This window comes from Cottoperca gobio, chromosome 11 (assembly GCF_900634415.1).
Source record: "Cottoperca gobio chromosome 11, fCotGob3.1, whole genome shotgun sequence".
NCBI classification, from domain to species: Eukaryota; Metazoa; Chordata; class Actinopteri; order Perciformes; family Bovichtidae; genus Cottoperca; species Cottoperca gobio.
The window spans coordinates 7,251,162-7,277,474 of NC_041365.1; the positions used below are offsets into that span (position 1 = coordinate 7,251,162).

The following is a 26,313-nucleotide window of genomic DNA, read 5'->3' on the forward strand; positions in this document are numbered from 1 at the left end:
GCGCCACTGATCTGTAGCTTTAAAGGCTATGATTGCTTCCTAGAAACCAATGTATGTGTTTCCAGGGATAAACAATCCAGACCGTCCTATGGCGGAGTTATCGAATCAGCTTCTCCTTTAGTTAAAACACCTTTTTATCACTGTGTCTATATTTAGCAGCAGCAGCCTGTAAAATTTCATCTCATGTTTAGTTTTTTTTTATAGATGATGTGCAATTCAACATGGCTCACATGGGAAACAAGCTGAAAATAGACCTCCGCATATAGCATCCGATAATGATGTAGCAGAGATGAAGTGAATCTACTGAGATAACTGAATGACAGTTTCAGCTAACATGTTGAGATTTCGTCCAGATCACGGTGCTACTAGTAGCAGCAGGTTGGCTTTTAAACTTAAAAGGGCAGTTCAATAAATATTTTAAAGGGATAGTTTGAATGTTTTTGAATTGGGGTTGTACGAGTTACTTATCTATAATCAGCATATTACCTACAGTAGATGGCGGCCGGCACGCCCCCAGTTTGGAGAAACAGACAGGAGTTACCGTATATTGTTGTCGACAACCCCATTGCAAACAATCCACACTATCCATTTGACAGGGATGCAACAATCTGCTGCAGTTTTGTGGCCAATACTGACATTATTATTGGATCAGGTATCAGCCAGACATGACCCATCAACATTAAATACAGTTTTCACGTAAATGTCATTATAAAGTTCAGTTAATCCACTATTCATGGAGTCACACCGGGCAGCCAGCAGTGCCACAGCAATCTCTGGCCTCATGTTACCTTAAATAAATATATGCAGTGAGAAATATGCATCAGTCTAATTCAGAGATGGAAACCCTGCATGAAGAGAAACTTAAGCTCATGACCAACATGCTGATCCATGTGTTAATAATGTGACTGTAAACACTGCCGTGAGGAGGTTTCATGTCTGCATCACTTCAGAACGCAGCTAAAGAAAAAGTATGGTGAACACACAAAATGCCTGGGAGGAGAGAGACAGATTTGTCAAATCAAATGTAAACTCCACTAACAAGCAGAGGAATCAGCCCGTGAAGCCTCAGTATTCAGCTCTCCTGTGTGCCTGCTTCTCTTTCTCACACAAACAAGATAAACCGTCCAGCAGCGTTACCAGTTAAACAACTTTGAACAAGTGATGAGCAAAACACTGCAGTGTCTGTCGGTTTGTGTGTGTCAATCTGTTTGTGGGGCCTTGTGTTTGTACGTGTCCTGTTTTTTATTCACTGATCCATCTGTCTTTCTGTCTCCAGAGGACAGCCTACCTCTGTGTGGGCCTCATTTTATCATATAAATGCAAGCATGTACACACAACACACAGCCTTCGTCCAGAGACAACTCAGTGCTACAAGCGATTAGTTAACCTCCTTTGGCCTGTGTGACAGACAGAGAGCCACACAAAGACCCGGCACAGGGACCGAAGAAAGACTCAAGCCTTGTTTTGCAGCCTGTTCAGGCTATTAATAGCAACAAGCTCACTTTAACAGTGAGGACCCTGATGGCTGTGACTCAGTAAATGAATCATCAGGACCAGTGGTCTGTTTTGATTGGTAAGCTATAGCCAATAACACATATTGTTTGGGTCTACGGACTGGTTTATCTAGGAAAACATATGTCCTATTCTTTGGAGTTAATTTTGAATTGAAGGTTCACGACCATAGAGTGTATATAAAAAGTCTCAATTGGTTTGTGGACTAACGTTTTGAAGCCTATATTTTGGTATTTTGTTTTTTGAAACCAGAAGTGACACGAGAGGGTGGAGATAAGTAAAACAAAACGTTAAAACAAGACATTTTAAGCGACGTTAAGTTAAAAGAATTACCTTCATGAACTGAAAACACACAGTGAAAGGGTTAAAGTTCTAAGACTAAAATACCGCAACAGCACCAAGACCAGACCATACTGTGGTAGCGACCTGTCAATCACAAGGTAGCCACGCCCTAAAACATACATTGCTTTATAGTCTATTTAACTCTAAATGGGACCATCATTTACAAAGGAACATCATGCTGTATTGAAGAAGACATGAAACTAGCAATTGAGACCATAAACTCAGGAAAACATTTACTGAGGTAATAAATCAAGTGAAAAGTCGGATCATTTTCATAGACTTCTACACAATCGGACTTCTTTTTAAACCAAGGGATTCGCCCCACTCCCCCCTGCTGGCCATTAGAAATAATGCAGTTTTAGTTTGTTGCTAGTTGGTTGTTGCTAGTTATTGTAATGCAATAGGGTTCAAATTAGTATCACAAAAACTACAAAAGTCAATATTCTTTATACCAATTTTGCTAGATTTAAGTCACAACTTGCTCAGAATCATTAATTTGGACAACAGATATGTATAATGTATATGATTATATCATACGATTCATCTTAAATATAAAATTCATCCTTGTATAAAAATATTGCAATATTGTCCCTAAACAAAGTTGGTAGCAGGTGAAAGACCTTACAGGAGAGCAGTAATTTGCACAGATGCTTTGAAGCATTTTGGTCCATTTTGGTCTCTGGATGTTCAACAGCACAGTCTTCTGCGGAGCCACGTTTGTCCCTCTGACTTTCTGACTCACTCTCCTAAAAGAAGAGCAGTGGGTGGCAAATGATACATGATGGTAGATTTTGTTACCTAATGCTCTCTGGGTAATCATAGAACTGGCTGGACACTGTTCCCTGTATTTCAGCCGTTTCCCAAAGATTTAGACGAAGGACGAGTGAATGTGGACACTTGAAAACTAAAACTGTACATAATGAGAGCAGATGGTGTAAGATGTTAGTTTCGAGTCCCTTCAATACAGTCCTGATCCCAAATGGTACAAGTAGGTAGTTTTGCCGATGATGAGGACCAGAGGGAATAAGGGTACAACTTACTGCCAGCAGAGAATAGATGTGAAATAACAGCACTTACACAATTCAAACGGGGAAAAGCTTCATATTTAGAGTCACACAGTGTGCTCAAAGTCAGTGTTTGTCCTACATTCATTTGTCAGGGACTCGCCCACCCGATGCTGGATAAACGAGACACTTAATAAAACATTTAAATCATCTTTTCTCTCTCTCAGTAACAAAACAACACCTGCGTTTTATCAGCCGTTTCTTTCAAGCAAATCATTTTTAAAGCAACAATGTCAAACATTTTCTGCTTCCAGGTTCTCAAATGTGAGGATTTGCTGCTTTTCTTTGACATATATGACAGTAAATGGAATATATTTAGGTCTTAGTCTGACAGTCAGATTAAACAAGACATTTAAAGACGTCATATTGGGTTCTTTAAAATATTGTATTATTGGTTCAAGAGTAACATATTTGCCATTTATTCAAAGTTACAGAAAATGTGTTTTTTGCAGTAGACATTTTGGCATAAGTGGTATGCTCAATGTGCAGGCTTCTGGGTTTTCCCAAAACTTTCCCAGCCTTACCAAGCCCCTTCACAACAAACTCCACATTTAAAATCAATGGTCCCCACGTATAAAGACACACACACACACACACACACAAACACTCCCTCACAAAGAGTTGAGTTCAGTCACTGAATCATAAAATCCTTTCCTGCGCAGCTCTTAGTGTCACCGCTCATCTCGTCTAAAGAGCCTTTCAGGTACAACAATGCCAACTCTCGCAGTGTGTTCTGGTTTGGTGCCAGCCGTTACCTCGTGTTGAATACAGCCGCCATTCAGTCCATTCACTGGGCTTTCTTCTCTGGCGCTCACACGGTACCAGCCTCAAATGCCCTCGATGAGGTGCAAGAGTGTGTTTCTTTGTGGAATATGTGAACATGAGATTGATCAGTATGCTACGCTGCGGCTTGGCAAGAGTTGACAAATGATACACACAACCCTGTATTTCTATACTTGTGAGGACATCCATTGACATAAAGCATTCCCAAGCCCCTTACCATCACAACTATATGCCTAACCCCAACCTAAATCTGACCCTAAAACCAAGTCTGAATCCTCAAACAGGCCTTTGAAGGTCTGTCCGAAGTGGAGGACCAGCCAAAATGTCCCCCCTTTCCAAACATTTCCTCAATCTCAAGGTCTAAAACTCAAATTGGTTCTCACAAAGACACAGAGACACACAGACACAAGTAAAAGGCACCTGGCATGTGAGAGCAGAGCACCTGATTTACTGTTAGCTCTCCAAGGTCCATGTGCATTAATGCATTAGTCCCCCATTAGTCCCAATGTTAGTGCGTGTGCATGTGTCCCAGGGGTGAGGAACTGACTGGATAAGAGCATGAGAGATGAGAGAGCGTCTAGAAAGACAAAGGAACTTCTCGACGGACCACTACGACACGCAAAGAGAGGGTCACGTGACTGATGGGGAGTTAGCTGAGGCTAACACTGCTCACAAGCTAATCTAATAACTTTACTGCTGGCAGAACACTACTGGCTGTGGCTGTGATATTGCTTTTTTTTTTATAGATACAGTTCAGGAAATATTATGTCTGATGTTTTTTGCTGTATGGAGTTATGTAATGCGCTTCTTCAGTTTACTTTCTGTGACTGTGCAAGTAGACTAGCAATGCTCCAAAAAATGTGCCTCCTGATGCCTTTTGTTGTCTCCTGGTCGGTCAGTGTTCTCCTAGGAAGACACATGACAGCACCATAAAACAACTTCACTCTTTCTTTCCTCAGCACTCGAACATCCACAGATTACAACATCCACCAAATAACCGCATAAGAGGACTGTTTACTCTTTTGAATCCTCAACTCATGTTTGGGGGTTTTTATTCAGCTCAGCTGAGTTAGAGAATCATTTTTGGGTTTTAGGACAATGAAAATATGAAAAATAGGCTGAAACTCAATTTTAGGGACATGTCTAATATGCTGTATATTCGGTGTACGTGAACAAACTCCGCTGCATCTCCAAATACTTCAAAATAACATCACATCCATCATTCAGAGCTGCTCGTCTGCACAAAACACACACTGACACTTTGTTCATTGAGCCCACCTCACTCTCCTGTTTTATACAGCCACACACACATTTAAATGCGCATGAATGGGTATTTATGTGTAAAAAAAACATTGTCAGTCCAGTGTTGCATATTAAGAACAGGAGCCTAATTTTTAATGCCTGTATAAATTAGCCTCACCATGGCAACAGAAGTAAAAATGGGATGAAGTGTGTTACGTAACACAACGGTTATGAGCCAACTGCCAAGAAGTAGGACACACATCCTCGTGATACAGGGCCGGGGCTTTTAAAGCACAAATTCTAATTTGGAAAAAGCGTTTTACAGATGCTGCTTTAAATGTCATCAAAAGTGTCCTTAAACTGCTTTCATTGTCCCCTCCTTTCTCATTTTGTTTTTTTGTATTTAATGTGTCAGGAAGTGCAGCCAAAAATAGAAAGAAATTAAAGAATAAAGCAGCCAGGGGACGAGGAGAGATTTGTCAGGAGAAAAGTGTAGAAAAAGATGCAGCAGTCTAGTTACAAGATACAAACAAACAGGCCACTGTTGAAACAGAACACATCTAGGAGATGTAAGGGATGATATACTGTTTACATGACTGGAAATGGACTAACATTTTCCAACACACCCTGCAGGTTTCAAGCGTGTGCCTGAAAGCTGCTCAGTTATCCCTTGATGAGTCCATGTCTGTTTAAACTAGTTCAGTCAGGAGGTCTGCTGGCGCGGCTCCAAACTGGGATAAAACTGGCTGCAAGCTGCCATCCCTCAGCCAAAGACACATACTACATTGTTTGTTGTCTTTTTATTTTCCTATAATCCTGTTAAAAACTGAAAACATGAGTGATGAAACCTCAGAGTTTGTTTTTGTTTTACACGAACGCGGCTTTTTAAGGACCTCTCAATTAAACTACAAAGCCAGTGCCTGTAAATCAAAAGTTTCCTGAAATATTCCCCTTAGAAAAAAACAAGACTTGCAGCAAGACATCTGGAAATGTCAACTCTTTACAGATTACAGTCTACATAATGCCATGCATGCATAAAAGTGCATAAGATTAATTTTGAAATGAAAGGCAGCATGTTTTAATCCCTCTTTCATCACGTGTCCCATTAACCTGTTGACCATTTTGGAAAGAACATGTTTTAAATCCAAAGTTCCCTGCAGGTAAAGTGTGCGACGTTGACAAATCTGCCAGCAGAAAACACAACACACACACACACACACACACACACACGATTATACAGTCCTATAAAGCAGAAAGATCATGATATTAAGTGCTTAGTCATCTTTACTAAAAGGCTTCTCAAAAAAAAGTGCTAAAAACGAGGAAGATTAAAATGGAGAGAACCGTTTAAGGTGTGAACAAGTGTAATGAAACTCTGAAAACAACCTCCCCAAGTCAGCTCACACACACACGCTAAATAACTTGACCTGTTGACAGAGAGGAATTTACCAAAAGATTTGAACCTGAGAATAGAGACCCTGTTATGGCTGCAGTCACCTGTGGGATGATAAATAACATAGTCACCAGCTTGACTTCCAGTGATCCCATCACACAGACAAAACACACAAAAGAGACAATGGCAGTACAGAAATGTCAACACGTCCTGTGTCATGCAGGTATGCAGCCATGATACATCAGGTACAAAAGAAATCAATAGCTTGGTCAAAAGTCATCTCTATAAATGTAAACAATGCCTCTCTGTAACAGTCATTTTGAATGGCCACAACGGTGGAACATTCCTGAAGGTATGCAAACATTTAACCAAAAACAATGAACTGACATGGGGCAAAGACAAAGTAACTGATGACTCATTTCACAAGTCAGACTCCAAACAAATAAGAAAAACTAATCAAATTTGATAAAAGAAAAAGATTTGATTTCTGCTCGTCAAGAAACTGGAACAATATATTAATGAAGATTTATCAAGAAGAAGTTTATCAGGCGTAGCAGAGTAGGGGGGGGGGGGGGGGGGGGGGGGGGGCGAGCCTGGCTCTGTCAAGAAGGTAAAATAATCTGCCGACCAGCTCAAAAGCTCACTAATTACCACGTTACATCTCACTTGTATAAGCCCCCTTGTTTTCCAGTACTCATACTAAGCTAAGCTAACCATCTGCTAGCAGTGGCTTCAGACTTTACCGCAGAGACACAAGAGTGGTATAATTCTTCTCATCCAACTCTTGGCTTCATTTATGCTTCACCCTGTTCATCAGGTCCTTATCTGGACAAAACTAATCAAGCCGCCTGAAATCCTGACCCAAATCATCCAAATCTTCTGATTTTAGACCTCCTCCCATGGCGAATGATTTAACAAAAAAAAACAACTAAAGCTTTATCAGGTCAACAATAAACTGGTCTAGAAAGAAAATGAACTAGAATCAGCTGATGGTCAACTAAATCATGTGACGTGGTTTATTACCAAGACAGATTGGGATCCGGATCTGTTGCAGAGGGGAGTGTTGTGTGAGTGCCAAAGTGTGGGAGTTGAATAGAGTTTGTGCGTGCGTGAGGGCCGCTAACCCCGGTGCCAGCTCCATCACATGGTCAGAAATGTTGCCAACGAGCTGCAGAAATACACACACACACACGCAAACATTAAACCTGAAACATAATTTTCAGATACGTGTTTCAGAGGGCAGATAGGTATTTTAGGCCAGTGTTGGAATTATGCGCTTCAAATCAGTACAAGTAATTAGTATTTTTTAAATCCTTCTTTAAAGCCATCATGTTTGACATTTCCCCAGCATTCGAAGGCGTCTTCTGCACACCCCAGTGTGTGTGTAAGTGCATTTCCCCACAAATCATGATGCATTATAGACACTCAATTCAAATTATAGGTCATCTGTGTCCTTGTGGGGCAGGAAAAATTAAGGCCAGGATATGAAGTGGCATTTAAATGTACAGATGACCAGATTAACTGAGGCGTGTCTGGACTGATTTTACAGTCAGGCAGCTGCGCCTGACATTTCAGCAGCGGAGAGCAGCGTGTAATCACTTTTGAGAACTGTAAGCCATACCTCTAAATGCACTATCCAGATTAATGGACTGAAAGATTATTTTTTATGACTTTTAATACATTATTAAACAGTATAGTAGAAAGCAGCAGCAGCTGAGAGACAGGAGCTTAAAACACAAGCACATGATGCGTCTGCTGCTGACTGAGCGTCGACACACTGACTGACAGCAGAGGCATTAAATGCTGCAGCCAAATGAAGTAGTAACATGACAACATCCTCATCAGAAACGCTGATAGTGCTGCACATCCACAGCCACCATGTCACCAGGATGATCCACTCTGTATCAATGCTGCTTTGCAAGGATTATGGACAAACAATACAGCAACTAGAAAGACACTCAGAGAGCGCAGACCTCCGGCCGTTTCCATTAGTGAAAATGAATGGGTGTATCCGCCCCATGATGCGGATCCGCTTCAAAATGTAATGGGTTCTTTCTTGGCCCGTGATACACCCTTCCACCAAGTTTCACTAACATTGGAAAAGTAGCTTTTATGTAATCCTTCTGACAAACAAACCAACCCAAATTTAAACATCCTTCTCGAAGGTAATAATAAAACATATCAAACACAGAGTGCTCTGCACAGATCACAGTTTATATTTGAAAGCCTGTTTGTCTGACTGATTCAGACAGTGACACCATAACACAGCATGCAGCTTCTGAACACAGCATTTTTGGCAGCAGAGATTTCCAGAACGTGGATCCCACTTCCTAAAAGCCTGTGCTGCTGAGCTTGTATGACCATGAAGGGCTGGAGGAGGATCTCGCCTAAACTTATTGAAAGTCTCACAGATTCTGTGCCATATTTTTGATGGTTAGTTCATCAAGCTGTACACATCAAAGTCTCTTTACAGGTTTTAGGGAGTACTACTGCATATGTTAAAAGTGTTGTACAAAGCCATGATAAGTCTGACAAATGTCTTCCAGTGAGAGTACCAGACTTCTGTAACCTGCTCCTCATTTCTGCTTGAGGCTCGAGGCTAAATTATCGGACCATAACACATCAGAACCTCCATTTGAGATGCATTGTGGGTAATGTAGGCACCAGGTTTTGAAAGGGAAGAAGAATACATGGAACATAAAAAGATGATATATCTTATCTTTAATCCTTTTTTTTTTTTAACTGTCCATTAGGAGTCAGACAATGTTATCAAATGTCTTATTTTTTATTCAACCTTTATATAGACAGGTAATCTCATTGAGAAGCGGGGACAGACAGAATATTTGTGCAGTGTTACATTGTCTATGTAGAAAATGCACCAAACTTCACCAATAGCTATTTTTTAAATGAACTAATCTAAGTAATTGGTGGACTTTTATTTTTCAATGACTGAATGACTGTCCTCTTATCCTCATCCCCCACACTTATTGTTTCCCTTTCCTTCAGTGTGCCATGTATATATTGCTATGATACATGTCTGACTGACATATTAGCATCCCCCTGCATCCGGGCCAGCAAGAGAACCAGTTTTCCACTTGCTCTTCTTCTTTGATTTGTCCAGTAGCACTATGTGTGACTGTGATTGAAAGTGACCACCTATGCTGCAGCGCTGGAATGCAGTTACCATAACAGGATTTTGCCGGTTATTTCAGCTCCATTTGTTATTTTTAGCAGCAAAAGAAAGACAACATTCTTTTCACTGATAGCTGCCACTGTGATAATACAAGCTCAAAGCGTTGTAGAACTATGTGTGAATTGGCCGACCATGGGAAACCAGCCAGCTATTGTCACAATTCTTTTGGAGGGTGGCAGGACTGTGAGGTGTGCTCCTGGGCTCCAGGACACAGCTGTGTTTGGCAGCAATGGAAGACATTAAAAAAAGGGCACAAAATGTGTGAAAAACTGCACTGCTGACAATGTTTGAACTCAAGAAACAGCCGATTATGCTACAATTGTACACTGTGCGTCAGCAGCCAAACAAACATACTGTGGCCTACATCCATGACCTTCATGTCTTTTGTTTTTAATGCTTTTTCTGGTTATATCCATTTCATAGTACATCCTTAAATGCACACTCTCACTCACAAGCAATGCATTAAACACTGTGGGTGTGATTTACAAACAGAAGTCACGGTGAATTGCTGTTCCACTCAAAACTCCTGCAGCCTTGACTAAGCTATTACCATAATGTTATAACAACAGAAAAACAATTTACAGAGCGGCTGGGCAAAAAGCAAGAGCACACGGCTGAAGCAAGAAAATTAAAATTACAGAAAAAGACACTTCCATGTGTTCCTGAAATGAGCTCTCCCTAGCAGAGAAATACACCGGAGGGGATAATTGTTCCTCTTCTCCCTAAACTGTGGTTTCACAGTTAAATATTTCAACTAACTGTGGAGAGTATCACGCTGTTTGGAGTAAAGACGCAGCAGGGAGCCGGGCACTGGGAAGATATATAAAACACATTTTCAAGCTCTGCTACCATGGCCACTTGTGGAGCATTAAACTGGAAATTAAAACCATTATTCATCAAAGTTGTACACAAACATGAGCACAGTCACTACTTAAAAGTTCAAATTAGTGTTGATAATTTGGATTATGGAAGTAGGCATAGTTCTATAGACTCGAGATGAGATGGAAGAAAAAGAAACAGCAAAAGCAAACAAACAGAAGAGACACACAGACAACAAGGAAAGAAACAAGGAGGATTCAGACCCAAGAACATGCAAGTCTGTGGACGATGCTACAGATAAGCAGCTACTCGGACACTTAAACATGTCATCCATCCACCTTTTAAAAAAGCCGATCATCGTGTGAACTCATTCACCTGCCTTGCTCACTAACCCCAGCCTCTACACTCACAGCTGTTCACATACTTCAAACACCGGTAACACACATCTGGTCACACGGAGTTCTTCTGTATGGATTACTGCCGTTCTTTATTCTATTTTTTATGGCTTGTCCGCTTTTATCTGCTGTGTAAGACCGAGACGTAGCGAAGGGAGGACATGCAGAAAAGGTCAGGAGACACTCAAAAACACACAGTTCCCAGTGGGCTGTAGCCTCTGAGCATAAGTGCTTACTAGGGCGGTGTAGCTGAAACACTTAAAGCGTGATCTTTTCAGATCATAATAATAATCGCACAAAAAGACAAATCTACATCTGCAATATAACGAAGGCTCATGTGCAACATTATCCAAGTCTTTGGTAGCCACAGAAATAATTTCTTCCTCAAAAAGTAATATATCTAAAAGGATTATCCCCCCCTGTATTTTTCTACAACTACAACTCACTTTCCGTTTAGTGACCCTATCATTTTTAAATGTGTTTTTACAACCGATTTTCAATCTGACCTTTTCCTTTACAACACGGGCAAACAAAGGACAAAGAATTCAATCTTCTAGTCTGATGTGACATTTAGGGACCCCACTCCTTCGTGGAGGACCACATCTAGGGCAGCAACTAATTATTATTTCATTATCCATTAGAAAGTTAAAAAAAAACAAAAAAAAAAAAAAAAAACAAGAGGTTCAGAAAGGGTCAGACAAGGAAAAGCTTTTAATTACTCGTATAAAAAGGTGTAGTCCAAATATTTTGATTTAAAAAAAGTGTCCAAATCAAACAAATCAATGAGCAAGGCACTTAACCCCAAGTTGCTCCAGGGGGACCTGTCCCTGTAGTTAGTTCACTGTAAGTCGCTCTGGATAAGAGCGTCTGCTAAATGACCTGTAATGTAAAATCAAAGCTGTAGAAGTTATTCTGACTTTTAGTATGAGTCGAGCTCCGGCAGTGCTGGATCCTACAATTCCAATAATGCAACTTGATTTGTCATTGGACCCTTGTAAATGTCACATGATTCAAACTCCACAATAGACCGACAAGAGTAGTTCAGTTGCCCTTTAAAACGAGTAATCACTTATTATCACTAAGGAAGAGTAATGTTCTGGTGATCAACTTATCAATTCAGCACTGCATTTCCAGCTACAACATCCACATGTTTGGGTTACTATGGTACCAAAATGAAAATCATAACACCAGGCAGCTGCGACCTTTAAGGACATATTTTGTTGTAGCAGAAGAAACACAATTCAAAAGAGAGAGCGTCATCATGGCAACGATTTGCCTCACGACGAAGGAGCAGTGTCATCCCTCCCTCTTCCCTCCTCCTCAATTCATATGTCATCCCACAGCTGTGTGTCACGGTCACTCCGAGGCAGCTGGGGAACGGGAACACCCACTTTTCCGGTGCATCAGAAAACTCATCTTTTTGACAGAAGTAACCACAAAGGTGCAAAATGTCTCCTCTCAAAAAGCTGCAAAGGTGTCTAGGACTAGATGTGATCACAGCGCTCAGTATTCATAAGAGTCAAAAACTAAATTTGCACAAACAGCGAGGAAGAACAGTGAGGGGCGACAGAGATAACAACCAAACAAGCGGAGTCAGGAGGCAGGAAAAAAAAGCGCATCATTGATTGTTTCTGAGAGATCCATCATCACAATGTTGACAGCACATGTACAACTTATTACAAGTAGCTATGGAGAAAACTGTCAGGACAGCTAGCACTGGATGTGTCACACACACCAAAATGATAGCTGCACGTTGTTCCCGTGCTGGCAAACAAACAAACATAAGACATAAAGCCATCATGACAAACAGACAAGGGGAACCAATAGTGTCTCTTCCAGCTGCTGGACGCTGCAGAGGGAGCGCACCAAATACCAAAACAGACAGATTATCAGCTTAAAACCCTAAAACGCTTATGGCAATCATAGCGCTGCAACAGCTCCCAGCTGCTCCGGCCAGAGGTGTGTGTGTGTGTGTGTGTGTGTGTGTGTGTGTGTGTGTGTGTGTGTGTGTGTGTGTGTGTGTGTGTGTGTGTGTGTGTGGGGCACATGATGGCCAGTGTAGAGTATGTAGTGCATGCGTGTCCCCTCATAGCATGGTCACACAGTTGGAGTAGAGATTAATGGGCAACACCTCCACCACACACACACACACACACCAAGAATGGTGTTCTGATCTGTTCAGAGACAACAGGGGAGGGGGTGAGGACGAGTTCAAACCCCCATCCATAAATTCTCCGTCTGTATCCAGGAGGAGAGTAGAGGAAAGGGGGGCGGACAGATGGGAAGGGACTGTGAGAAACAGAGGCGGGTGGAGGGAGGAAGGGAAAGTGGGGGGGAAATAAAATAATGAAAAGATGGAAAATCCAAGGGTGGACCAGCAACCACAACATTGATGGTCGTCTCTCTCTCTCTCTCTCACACACACACACACACACACACACACACACACACACACGTCCATTAGCAGCACATAATTGTTCCGGTTATCATATTTCATACATCACTGCCTCTTACTCATGCGGTCAGCAGAGAAGAAAAAACATTACATGTCATTTAGCAGACACTCTTATCCAGAGCGACTTACATTGAACTAAGTACAGGGGCAGTCTCCCTTGCTAAGGGTGGTGGCAGCCATTGAACTTCCGACCTTCTAATGTTTTATTTGGAAGGCGTACCACTAGGCCATCACCACCCAACACAAACATACGTGTGTAGTATAGTTATTTCCTCACTCCACAGATTGTGGTTAAGCAGCACTGCCCTCAGTAACTATTATGCTACTGTAGCTACTCTCAGTGATGCACCGCTGAGAGGACTGGTTATATAAGGAGCAGAGGACCTGTGAGGACAGCTGAGCAGACACAAGATTTACTTTTCTCTTCTTTCGTTTTATCTCGCACCTAGAAAAACAAGATAAGAGTCCACACAAGGCTCTGAGGCTTTGAGCTGAATGCTAAGGTTGGCATGGTAACATGCTAACAATGACAATGCTAACATGTTGATGTTTAGCAAGTATAATGTTTACAATGTTTGTTGTTTCCTTTAAACCTTAGTTCAACTTCAGTGTTAGCGTACTAACATTTGCCATTTCATCACCACGTGATATTATATTTATCACCAACAATACGATATTTGCTGATATCACAAAGTCTGCCATGATTTTTATTTTTTCACAATCAGTTACATTCAACTCACAAAAAGCAACTAAACTTAACTTATTACTGGGCTCTTCCAGACATTAAAATGAAAAACAATCTATTCTTCTTGATAAAAAGAATAAAAAATAGACCTGTTGTCACTATAAAGCGCCACATTTCTCATGTTCAAGCACTGTTTGAATGCTTAGTTAAGGCCCTGTCACACATATCCGTATGACAGAAACGTATGCTGGCGCATACGAAATATCGGCAATAGGTTGACATAAATTAAGGGTAAGTTGTGATCGATTGAAGGACGCAGACGACACGCCAAACACGGCGAACACGCCAGACATACACAGTTCCGTATGGCAGAAACATGCCGGTGCAGCTCAAAATGTGTCAGAGTCCAAATACGTCCAACTTTTCCACAGCGGTGTTGTAGCTGACGTATACATAACGAATACATAACAAATTATTATACGTATGTCAAACATTGATAGCGTATCACTTACTTATTTAAAACGTATCAGAGCGTCTGGACAACGGAGCTGGAAAAGTGCCATCTGGTTCACGTCATGCTGATGCTGGAGAACGGCTAACATGCTAGCTGTACTGTAGAAACACGTTTAATAAGTTACTCCATCGTCTGGCATCATCTTAACATAGGGTAGGAATAATTTATCCACTCGTTATCAATACATTGGCTGTAGGATTCACCGTCAGCCGACGTAGCCTTTATCTAACGTTCCTCTAACGTAGTCACGTAGGTATTCACGTAAGTATTCACATACTATATTTACGTAGGTAAGTATTCAACTACGTATTCACGTATGTCTAACGTCCCGCAACGTCTGCATATCTTATGAAGCACACGTTGGGTACGTCCGGTAATTTTGAACATGCTTGATGAACAGTTAAGGGCCGTCACCAAAGTCACCATGTTTCTTTCTCTGGGGACCACAAGTCCATCCATCCAATAGTTGTTAAGGTATTTAGGTCTGGACTAAAGGAGTGGACAGACACTCCCATGTTGCTAACTTGGCAAAAAAAACCTCTTCTACTCTCCAACTTTAAGTTCTTCATCTCTTCCCCCTCTTCCTCCATTTCCATCTTGCCTCCCCTCCCACCTCCACTCCTCATTCCTCCCAGCTAGTCGTCTCCACTGTCCCAGTCAACCCTCCACTCCCTGCATCTGCCCCTCCCTGCCACATACCACTTAACCCTGGTGTAACAACTACAACCCACCTATTTGACACCAGAAATTCCCAACACACATAAAATACCTCCCACCCCCACTGAGGAGGCTGTGATTGTAGAGTAGAACGTGTCAGGACAGGCGAGAAAGGCCAGACCACCATCTTGAGACCAGATAACCTCTGACAGAGCAGACGGGACAGTCTCTTTATCTGCGGTCACTAAAACACAATCTAAATGGAGGTTTGTCAGGTTAACTCAGCCCTTTGCCCAAAAAGACTTGCTCCAAACTAGGTAGATGTGAAAAGTTGAGAACTAACTCCGTTTCTAAAATATTACCAGTGTGCATGCAATGTGACAGACATATCAAAACAACCGTCTTCTAAATTTGTGAACAGAATGACCCAATTTCCCCAAAGGGAACATTAAAGTTTCATCAGAGAACAAAAACAAAATCTACTTTTTGCCAGTTATTTCAAAGCAGCTTCCCTGACGCAGGCTGGGGGTCGAGTTAAATTTGGATGTCTGGATCACGGAAACTCAGCAGGAGATTTGACTTCATTATTTAGGTCGTTTTTATCATTTAACTCTCACAGTGTATCCACAGCGTTAAAAAGTGAAATCCTTTTCCCTCCCCGTCCCACTTTACCATTCTGCAACCTACACGCCTTATGAAATAACTATCAGCTGTGAAAACTTTGAGACACTCCTCCTGTAAGAATGCAAGGCCTAAATTTCCCACCCCCCAAAAAACCACACTTATGCTCACAGATGGAATAACATATGTATGTGCATGCAACACATGCTGCACACAGCCACCCCCGCACACACACACAGGCAAGCGATATTCCCAAGAAGAGCAAGTGTGGGTGTTCTTGAGGAAAAGAAAAGGTCAGGTGCTCCGTGTGTGAGACGTCAATAGACTTTAAAGCATGAAAGTCTTCATCTTGGCTGCTAGCACAATGCACCTCCACGTCATATTTCTCCTTCTTTTGGTTTGCCTTCATACTCTGCTTCTATTGAATTAGACAGCCAATGAGGTTACTCTAGAGCGATGACGCTAAAGAAAAAGTCAGAGGATCACCAAAGTCTTTAGGATTCATCTTCTGGTCAACATGAATATTCATACAAAATGACAGATATTTCAGTCTGAATGAAAATGATGGACCGACGCTACTAGAATGAGAGATGATTTCTCTAACTCTGTAAGCTATGACCTGAAAAAGCCTAACATCTAATGATAGTTGACCACATTAACCAAATCATACAATATCACAAGACACGCTTTAGGGTTTAGTAAAATGGCGCCCTGGATATTACGATGCTTGTCGATATTGTTGGCATGACGTAAAAATGGATTGATTGTATTGATTATCCTCTGCTATATGATGTTTTGACTTCAATTGGTGGATCATGCACCCCTTCATGGAAAAGTCTAACTAACAAGTCAATAATAATAATAACAATAATAATAATTAGTCAATTAATCAAGTAGTTGAAATTAGCAGGCAACAACTGTGATATTTGATCATTTCTCAAGCAATGATGCCAAAGTTTCCAGGCTGACACCAAAGTTTCCAGGTTCCAGCATCAAGAGCATCTTGGGTTTTGGAAAAGAAAACTAGATATTGAAGATGTCAGCTCAGACTTTTTCATTATTTTCTGACATTTTATGGTCAATTAATTGACTGGTAGATTTATCAATAATGACAATATTCTTGTTACTCGTTCAGGTGATGCTGACATTCCTTAAAATCACATTCAACATCTGCAGTGTTGTTCTTGTTCAGTTTAGGGGAAAACCCAACAAAACGGCAGAGCGTCTGAATTTCCTCCAAACCACATCGGTCATAATTCCTTTAATGAGACTTTGGAGAGAAAGAGGAGGAAATGAGCGCATGTGTGTTTACTTGACCCTGCATGAGTAAGACAGTGAAAGTGAAAGACAGGCAGCGAATGAAAAGCCTGCTGGTGTAAAGTAGAGAGAAGGTGAGCAAAGTCTGGGAACAGACGCTGGTCTTGCATCCCTGCAGCCCGTCTCGGCTTGGCACAAACACGCTACCCCCCTCGTCTCCAGCCCCTTTCAAACAGCTTAGCCATGGCCCAAACAGGCTGGCAGGGAAGCAAAGCACTTCCACTTAACCATATCAAAGTCAGCCTGGCACTGCACTGAAAGAGCATTTAGCCCTGAAGATAAAAATGCCTTTTTTCTCAGAAACAGCATGAGCAGCCCGGGGAAAATCCTTGCTGCAAGCTGCATGCTTATTTTTTCCTGTTGTTTTGTTTTATTTTCCGTGTGTACTGGAACTGGCTGAGAATTGAGGACTTGTGATAGCTTGAAAAATGGTTGCTTTTTCACCAACTTGGAGGACATGCAGCTGAAAAGATAACGTCAGCTCAGTTGGTAGGCTTTTAAAAAGGGAGGGAATTTTAAAATATCAAAGAATTCACACTTGTCTCTTGGTATGTAGGGTGTTTTTAAAACCCAGAAAGCACGACAAAAAAAGATTTTGCAGACCATCTGGAAGGTAGAAAGCTTCTAACAACTGGAGATATGAACAGTTGGCTGCTCACTTTGAAAACAGTACTGCTGCTCTGGTTTAGCTGGCAGATCCACTTTTGGTGGTATCAGTGTACAATACATGACAAAAGACTGATGCACTTTGACCTCAACAAACCTGAAAGGGCATTTTTTAAAATCACTGACCTGATTCTCTCGCATTGTACATGCTGTGTGTATCCTTTTGCACTGATCAGTACATTACACACCCACATGCACAGATGCACACACAGCCAGAAGCATCACAACAACATTTCCCACAATTTAAACTTGTTTCACATGTCTCCAGGAAACACAAAGCGACCTTAGGGCCAGACATGACTTACAACACATCATCTGTCAAAGGGACCGAGACCGAAACAACACATATTTAGGAGGGATGGAAATGCTCCAAACCTCTGTAATTCACAGTATTACTAAGTGTTGTTACGACAAACGTGAATCAATAAAAACATTTCAAACTATATATTCAGGAAAAAACTAAACAAAAAGCGAGATATATTCATACTACTGACTGATCCTGTGCACTACCCAGAGATTTAAGTCAAGAAAACTCGATTAAAAAATGTAAATATCCGTGGATTATGAGGATTAATCTTCCACTGAGGTTTATATTTAGTGATCCACTAACCCACTGCCCCGGAGAACAAGCTTTCCCCCCACAGTTGAGAGAAAGGAGTAGTTTTCTGAATGAGCGCACCTCTGCACACCGCACAACCCCGTGTTATTGACCGTGTTTAGCCTTAATGAAGTTGCACTGGATGCTGCTTCAACTTACCTCTGCAAAACTTCACGAGTGGCTCCTCAGTGGCGTCTCTGCCTGTCTACCTGTGCCTCTCCATCCATGCGTAAATACAAAGAATAGAGTGCGTTGACGTTTTCAGATGTTTTGCGGCTGTTTGCGATATAAATCAAAAGAAAAAATCTCCCAAAAGAATGCACCGGGCGCCCGGATGAGCGATGGATGGTCGACGTTTGTTCCCTGATGAGACTCGATGCAGCGGCAGAGCAAACACTGAGCCCCTCAAACACATTCCAGTTTGTGTTTGCGGCGCTCCGCCTGCACAACGTCGAGCCAATCAGAAGCGGAGGATGTCACAGGGGGGGGCGGGGTCAGTCTGTTTTGTGCCCCAACGCTCCCTTGTGTGTGTGTGTGGTGGAGTTGCACGTGCTATAGGTGCGCGCGCCTTGGAAGCATGAATCAAGCTTGGAGTATGGCCTGTCTATTTCTCTTTGTCTGTCTGTCTGTCTCTTAAAATCAAATTAAATCAGCTATATTGCTATGAATTATGGCGTAGCAATACTGCCAAATATAGAGTACATTATACAGAAAAATAAGAAAATAAAAAGTAAATAAAACCAGAAGAAAATCGTTTTAATTTAGAAAAATAATACACTATTTTTATATTTAGAGAAGGCAGTCAGAACTATTTTTTGTTAACTGATACCATAGTCAGTAAACCTTTTTATCAGGTTAAGTGGTACGTCAGCGGAGTGATATCCGTGTGATTAAATTTACAATTGAACAGTAAAGACACTTATTGTATCTCCTAGTTCAACTCAATAATTTATTGCTGTAAATGTAAGAAAAACATCAAATTAAAGATCTTAGACTTATAGTTCCTATGGATGTAATCACTCTCTCCTTGACAAGCTTAAACATCCATGGAGGTCATGAGTTCAAGTGCAAGTTCAGCAAATTTTGAATAATTCAAGTTTTTCTTTTTCTATGATATGTCATTTATGTTTTGTTTTATCTGAGATTCCCTTATTAATTAGTTGTATAAAGGTATGTCTGTGCAAATCACTGAGTTGCGCAAAAAGTTAATACAAAACATACAGACCTTTGAGGACCTTTAAAACGCGTAATGTGTAACTAACTGTCGATTATAGAATGTAAACTGCACTTCAGGGAACTTAATTCTGAAAAAAATCTGAAGAACATGACCTCTCTACAGCTCTTGGCACACAAACAGTTCATTGTAGTCTGTGTCGTATTGCTACAGGCATTAGCTGGTCTCTCTCTCTCTCTCTCTCTCTCTCTCTCTCTCTCTCTCTCTCTCTCTCTTTGCACACCAGTCCGGCCTGCAGGGCCAATCCACCCAGATTTAACCAGCTGTCACCTTATGAACTGTCTCGAACATTTCTCTTTGACCTTGTACTCTGGACAGCAGCAGGGCCATTTTTGTGACGGAAAGAGAGCGGATATCTTTTCTGCCTTGTGGGTTTAAACCAAACTTTTGCAGAGGGAGCGTACGACCTGGCTTCACTCTGCAGCGTTCTACCAGTGCATTAAAGAAGTTTTATTCGTACCCGTAAATGTATTGACAGGTTGTGAACATAATGGTGGGATGGGCTTTTTCAAAATTGCCTTTCCAATCCATTCGCCTCAAGTGGGTTTACAGCGATTGCTTTACCCTGGACAAATTGAATTACATGGAAGGGAACCATGAAAAACACAAAACAACAAAACAAACGGCGTGAAACACACAGGTGCTGCTATTTGAGGGCCGAAGAAAAGCACATTTCTGCGTCACAACTTGGTTTTATGTAGAGCGACTCGTCTTGAGTTGCTCCTGCCAGCATAATTGACTTCCATAAGTGGATATGCTGTTCCGCTGAGTCCATACAAATCCAATTCAGCTCGCCCTCCCAAGAAGCAAAGGGAGCAGAAAATGGCTTGTCCCTTTTAATCCATCAGTTTGGTATTAGTAGAGGAAGGGATTTCATAATGACATGTTGGTATGATTAATTTTAAAGGGAAGGTCTAGGGGTTTTCCACCTCTGGTCCTTCTTATTAGTCTGAGTAAGAATTTGGCAAGAACATTTTGAAAGAAATTATATCTGTTGACAAAGTACCAAAAGAAGGATGCTGATAACCTTTCCAAAAATAACAGCAAGGAGAAAGCTTTCCTCGGAGGGTTGTTGGTTTCGAATCAACAAGAAAAGTGGACAAAGAAAATAAAAGCTATTTATATATGGCTTCAATGCCGGGAATTAAGCTGTTGTGAGATACTGTAAATGCTGGAAGGATGGAAAGAGTCACGAAGAAGCTCAGTACTTAGCTTACATGATGACAAACTACATCCACTGAGGTAAATCTTGAGATGTAGTAAAAACCTCCGGAAAATGAAAGATTTGGTTAAAGACAGAGACCCTTTTGAACCAAAAGCAGCAAAACACTAGTCCCTCTTCCTCACGTCACAGCCCTTTAAAGGAATAGTTTGACTCCTTATCTACTTTCTTGATGAACGTTACATTTAAGATCGAGGCTAAAGTTGTCTCTCTTGAGTCTCAACTGGGTGCCTGAAAACCTCACAGGCATGACAAGGAAATAATCCTGCACATAATCCTACGTAAAACCAAAATATGTCGTATTCACACTTTAATTGTGGAACCTACGGACCAACCAAACCAGATGTATCGTGTTAATTATTGAGATTTCGAGATGCTGGTAGGAGGCTAACTGCTACCCCATGTTTCCAGTCTTCACACTAAACTAAGGTAAGCGGCTGCTGACTGTAGCCTTATGTTAAACAGTAAAACGTAAAAGTGGTATCGATCTTCTCATCAAATACGCATATTTCCCAAAAAAACTTCTTTTAAGTTCAACAAAATAGAAGTCTACTTTTCCTCATAGTCCCTTAAGCAGCAGCCGCTCCACATGTTCTGCTGTCAGTGAGCTTTCCCATCTGAGGCTGCCAAATTTATTCAGTCACACACCTCAACCAAACTGACCTCATAGTCCTTCTCTGTCCCAGTTTCTTTCTCTAACTAACTCTAATTGGTCCACTGTTACATGTTCTTTGGAAACTCATACAGCCTGCATCCTATTTTCCTCTGTACATGCTGGCCAGAACACATTCAGGGAACTCTGTAGGGTTTCAATAAGCTTCTCAACTAGCACTAACGCACACCCCTCTCTTTTCCTTGTCGACTCTCAGCTGCTGAACAGCTCAGCCTGTAATTATGGCCGTCATCAGCAGCCCCTGACTATCGGCTATATTTACTGAAGAACCAGCGCGCACAAACACACTCACTGTACACGCACGCAAACACATAGAAGACCATACATACTTACACCTGCAACCACAAGTGTGCACACACACATGCATACACACACACACACACACACACACACACACACACACACACACACACACACACACCTCTATTTATAGCAGGTGCCAATCAAAATCACAGCAACAGGTCATTTAGCATCGGGCTAATCTGCATCATCGGCTCTAATCCTCAAGAATTTTCTCAGGAAGCAGAAAATTCATTCTGGCTCACGTCACAGTGTCGTGACAAAGTAGCACTGTGAATTTTCATTAACTCCAGATATATTAACATAACTTCAGCAACTTAAATTTTCCATCTTTCCTATTGATGTACGATTCAAAGATTAAAATTACACTGACAGGAAAAATGATTTTATCACCTTGTTGAGCAAATATATTATATTGTAATATACAACTATATAAAAAAATATTTGTTGGAAATTCTATATATTTATTGCTGAAGAAACTTATTCCCTGAACACTGTGGATAAAATGTACTTCACACAGTTCATACTGTACTTAAACTGAAATAAAGTTTCACGTTGTGACTTTTGCAGAATATTCATGACCCTCATTAAAACCCACTCCGATCTCTTTACTTCTCTCTCACTATAAACCACAACTGTAGATTATTGGGTATATAAACAGTATGTAACCAGGTGTGTGTGCCCATTCATACACAGAAAGTATGAATGAAATCCTCACTGACCTCCCAGCAGAGAAAGTCCTTTCCTTCTGTAGCAGCCACAACTGCTGTTGGTCACCACCATCGATCTCCTGCTCCGCGTGTAGCGCGGCATTGAAACACCTTCTGTCTCTCACTCCACCACCAACTGTTCGCTGTGTTATTTAGTTAAGCATTTAATATGTCCTTCATACATAGTCTTTATCTTACTGGTTTACTTTATCGTTTTCTCTTAACATTTCCTTCGTCTCTGCCTGACAACGTCTGACCAATAACCAGATGAGTCAGAAAGACCATGTGACTGGAGGGCAGCAAGGTCAAGGCAATGGGATGTACAGGCACAGCTGAAAGTGTGTGTGTGTGTGTGTGTATATGTGTGTGTGTGGGACACTAAAATGTCAGAGGAAAATGCTGCCTCCTCTTCGGTTACTTGCCCTGTTTTAGTTGACTCATTGTTGGACTTCCCAAGTTGTAAATACCAAACTAAAATTCCAAATAGTCAACTCAACGTCAAAGAAACACAAAGTATCTGTCTGTACAAAGTTGCATTTTATACTGTGTGTCTCTTCAGAGGTGAACCAATAACAGGCTGTATATTGCCCTGTGGCACGGCTGCATGATGTGGCTCCTTTGGTCTGTAATGACAGGTTGATGCTGCAGGTAAAGCCTCTGCTCTGAGGGGCTTGGAGATACTGCAGGTCTGCATTATGCAGGTAGGTACCAACAATATCATCTGCAGTATTTATTTTAAATATATATAGTATATATCAGCAATACATCAAATAACAATAGGTAATGTGAAAGGGGTCGCTCATAGTGACTGCGCTCTTTGCCGGTAATTTCCTCAAGTGAAAAATATTGCGTTTACCGTTGCAGGCTATTTGCCCAACAACACACAGACACAATTAGCAACTAGCAGGTGAAGAAAGAGCCAGATGTGTTTTTTCCTCAGGAGTTGGTTGTGACCACAACAGAGTTAAAAGAGAGTGACCTTTGACCTTAATTATCATGGTCAGATGTGCTTCTATTGTGTTATTTTATGTACATGTGGTTTAATGTGTCCTGTAAAGACACATTTCTTCCTTTGGCATGCAAAACGTCTATTCTATTCTTTTCTATTTTACTTCTGTTATTTATGATTTGGCACCACTGTATCTTAACTAAAGAGCAGGACTTTTTTTATAAACTTCTTTCTGTTGGGTGTATGTATATCAACTGAACGAAAGTGATGCTGGCACAGAGCACACATCTTACACAAGCAAACAACAATTATGAAATGTCCTAATTTAAAAACAAACAAACAGTAATACTCTGGTGACCAGCTGCTTAATAAGCAACACTTGATCTCCAAACGCACACCAGGTTACCCCCTCTGTGAAGAGTCATGGGTGGTCTGTTACATTTGATGCTTTGAACAGGATTACCTCATTGTGAGGGGGTTCCACACCACAAAGTGTAAACCCTGCACGCCCTGTGTTGCCCGCAGCACAGATTGTCATAGTAACCACATGTGAATTGTAAAGGAAAGGTTAGCAGTACAGTGAAACTGCCATTTTAGGTATAAGCCACATTTAAACATCTGTGAGCAAAAAAACTGAGACCAGTTTACACTTAGAGACAAAGAGAGAAGGATTTCTACTCTTGCATCATCTGTCTTACTGGATGTTGCACCATTAAAAATTCACCTCAAGTCCCAAAATGCAAAGAATGTTTTCTTCTCTTTTACCCTGCCCTCTTATTATTTATCTCCTCCGTCAGAGAAAACTGCAGAAAATAGTAATAGTTTGAGTCTTATGGCAAAAGTAGGTCAGCGGAGGAGACTGTCAGAAGCAGGAAGAGGGAGATGCGGAGCGATGATATTCCAGCTACAGTAGGTCCCCTCAGGTCAGAGCTATTCCCAACGCAGAGCGTCCACTGACGCACAAACTACAGTACTGTCGTGTTCTTCAGTATGTTGCATCGCTGTGGACAGAGACGACATCTGTGCCAGTGGAGGTGTATGTGTGGGTGGACTGCAAGTGTGTGCATGTTGAGGATGGAAGACAATGCTTGTGTGTGTGACAGGTTGCAAAGGAGTGGGTCAGGGCACGAGTTATGTGTGTTTTTTTTTTTAATAGTAGTAGTAGTAAGTACATCAAGTCAGTTTTAGATCATTCTCTAACCTCCAGCAGTGACCTCATTGGCTCCAATGCCGCCGCTCCTCTCTCTCCCTTCTGCAGCTCAGATATCCACTTCCACCAAATCTTATTATCACCCTCAAAATTTGACGAAAGGTTGATAGACAGCAATGAGCATTGATTGAATTACTTCCTGGTCAGACTGCGACACTGCAGAACAGAAACCACTGCTCTGATGCAGGAAGAGTGCATTAAGTTATAATCATGAATCCATCCTATGATAAAAGTAGAGTTATGTCCAGAAGTATAAGGATTCACACCTGAACAGATGTGCTTGAATAGAAAAGGTATTACTACAATTGTTTTCTAATCTGGATCGAGTTGCACCAGCTATTTGTAAATCCATCAGTACTGTTTTTTCATAGAAGTTTTTAGCAACTACCGACCAGTTTCAAAACTAGTGATTTGACTAAATAACAGCTTGAGGGGGCCAAACAATAACTTAATCGTTTGCAAATGGAGGTATGACTTCATATATATTCATATATGTAAACACGAAGAGATACGAGTTTCAGTATTAGCAGTATACATTTAGAATGAGGGGGAGAAAACCTAACCTCAACTGCATAGTTGAGTATTTACATTATCAGCATACCATGTTATCATTTGAAGAGTATAACTTTGTGAAATAAAATACTTAATTTACATTATTATTAAACAGCATTTGAAGCAGATATTTTCAAGATGCAATTCCTGCCAATTATTTGTCAAACTTGTTTTTTGTATCTCTCTACATAAATACTAAGATGTCAGATGGTTCTCTATGCAGATATATCATCTCCCTCCCCTCGGCTCCCTGTGATCTCGAGTCTCAGAGGAGGATACAGTTTCCAGGGGTTTGCCTCACAAGACAAGTTCAGACAAGAAGCCGAGAGAGAAATGGATTTGTGAAATCTGACCTGGCTTCTAGTCTTGCAGCCTTCACTATGAGCTATGTGTATCATGCTGATGTCTTGAGTGAGAGTGAGTGTGTGTGAGTGTGTGTGTGTGTGTGTGTGTGTGTGTGTGTGTGTGTGTGTGTGTGTGTGTGTGTGTGTGTGTGTGTGTGTGTGTGTGTGTGTGTGTGTGTGTGTGTGTGTGTGTGTGTGTGTGTGTGTGTGTGTGTGTGTGTGTGTGTGTGTGTGTGTGTGTGTGTGTGTGTGTCCTCTGTTTCACCCTCTGGGCAAGAGCTGAAAGCTTGTACTGTAGAAGTAAGATAGATTTCATGTCATCAGCATGAAGATGTAATGAGACCTCCTCAAAGCTCATATTTATTTGTATTTTATATTGATGTTGTGATTTGATTAAAACATACACATGACTCCATAAAATTAAATCCAATGTGATGGCTGTGTGTGGCTGTAACATACAAAACTCTGTACATCCAATTTATCGGTATTTGTTTCTTTAGCATGAGCATCATTACACACATTGAAATGTTACAATGCGTCAGTTAGATGTGGGTTTAGGCTGACTGGTAATGATAGCTAATGATAGCTAACTCCTTCCTAATGTTAACTGTCAACTGATTTCAAGTTCCCTGTCATAACAATAAAAGCAGTTCAAATATACAAGATTCACTAAGCAGTTTATGGTAAGTATTTAATAACGGCTCCATGAGCATCTCTCAGTTTTTAATTTCAAGACTACGGTTAATTTTAGCTAACATATTTGGTGAGCTAGCAAAGCTAGACGCTACATGTGTCATCCGGCTATATTTACTAACTTTTACAAGCCTGGTCTCCCAAAAATTAAGTTCCCAAACAACAAACTG

General features: G+C 41.1%; 1 protein-coding gene across 1 annotated transcript in view; it reads right to left on the bottom strand.

The window, feature by feature from the left end:
* The window catches only part of ripor2 (RHO family interacting cell polarization regulator 2), a 60,448-nt gene that overhangs the window by 28,033 nt on the left and 6,102 nt on the right, over positions 1-26,313 (bottom strand).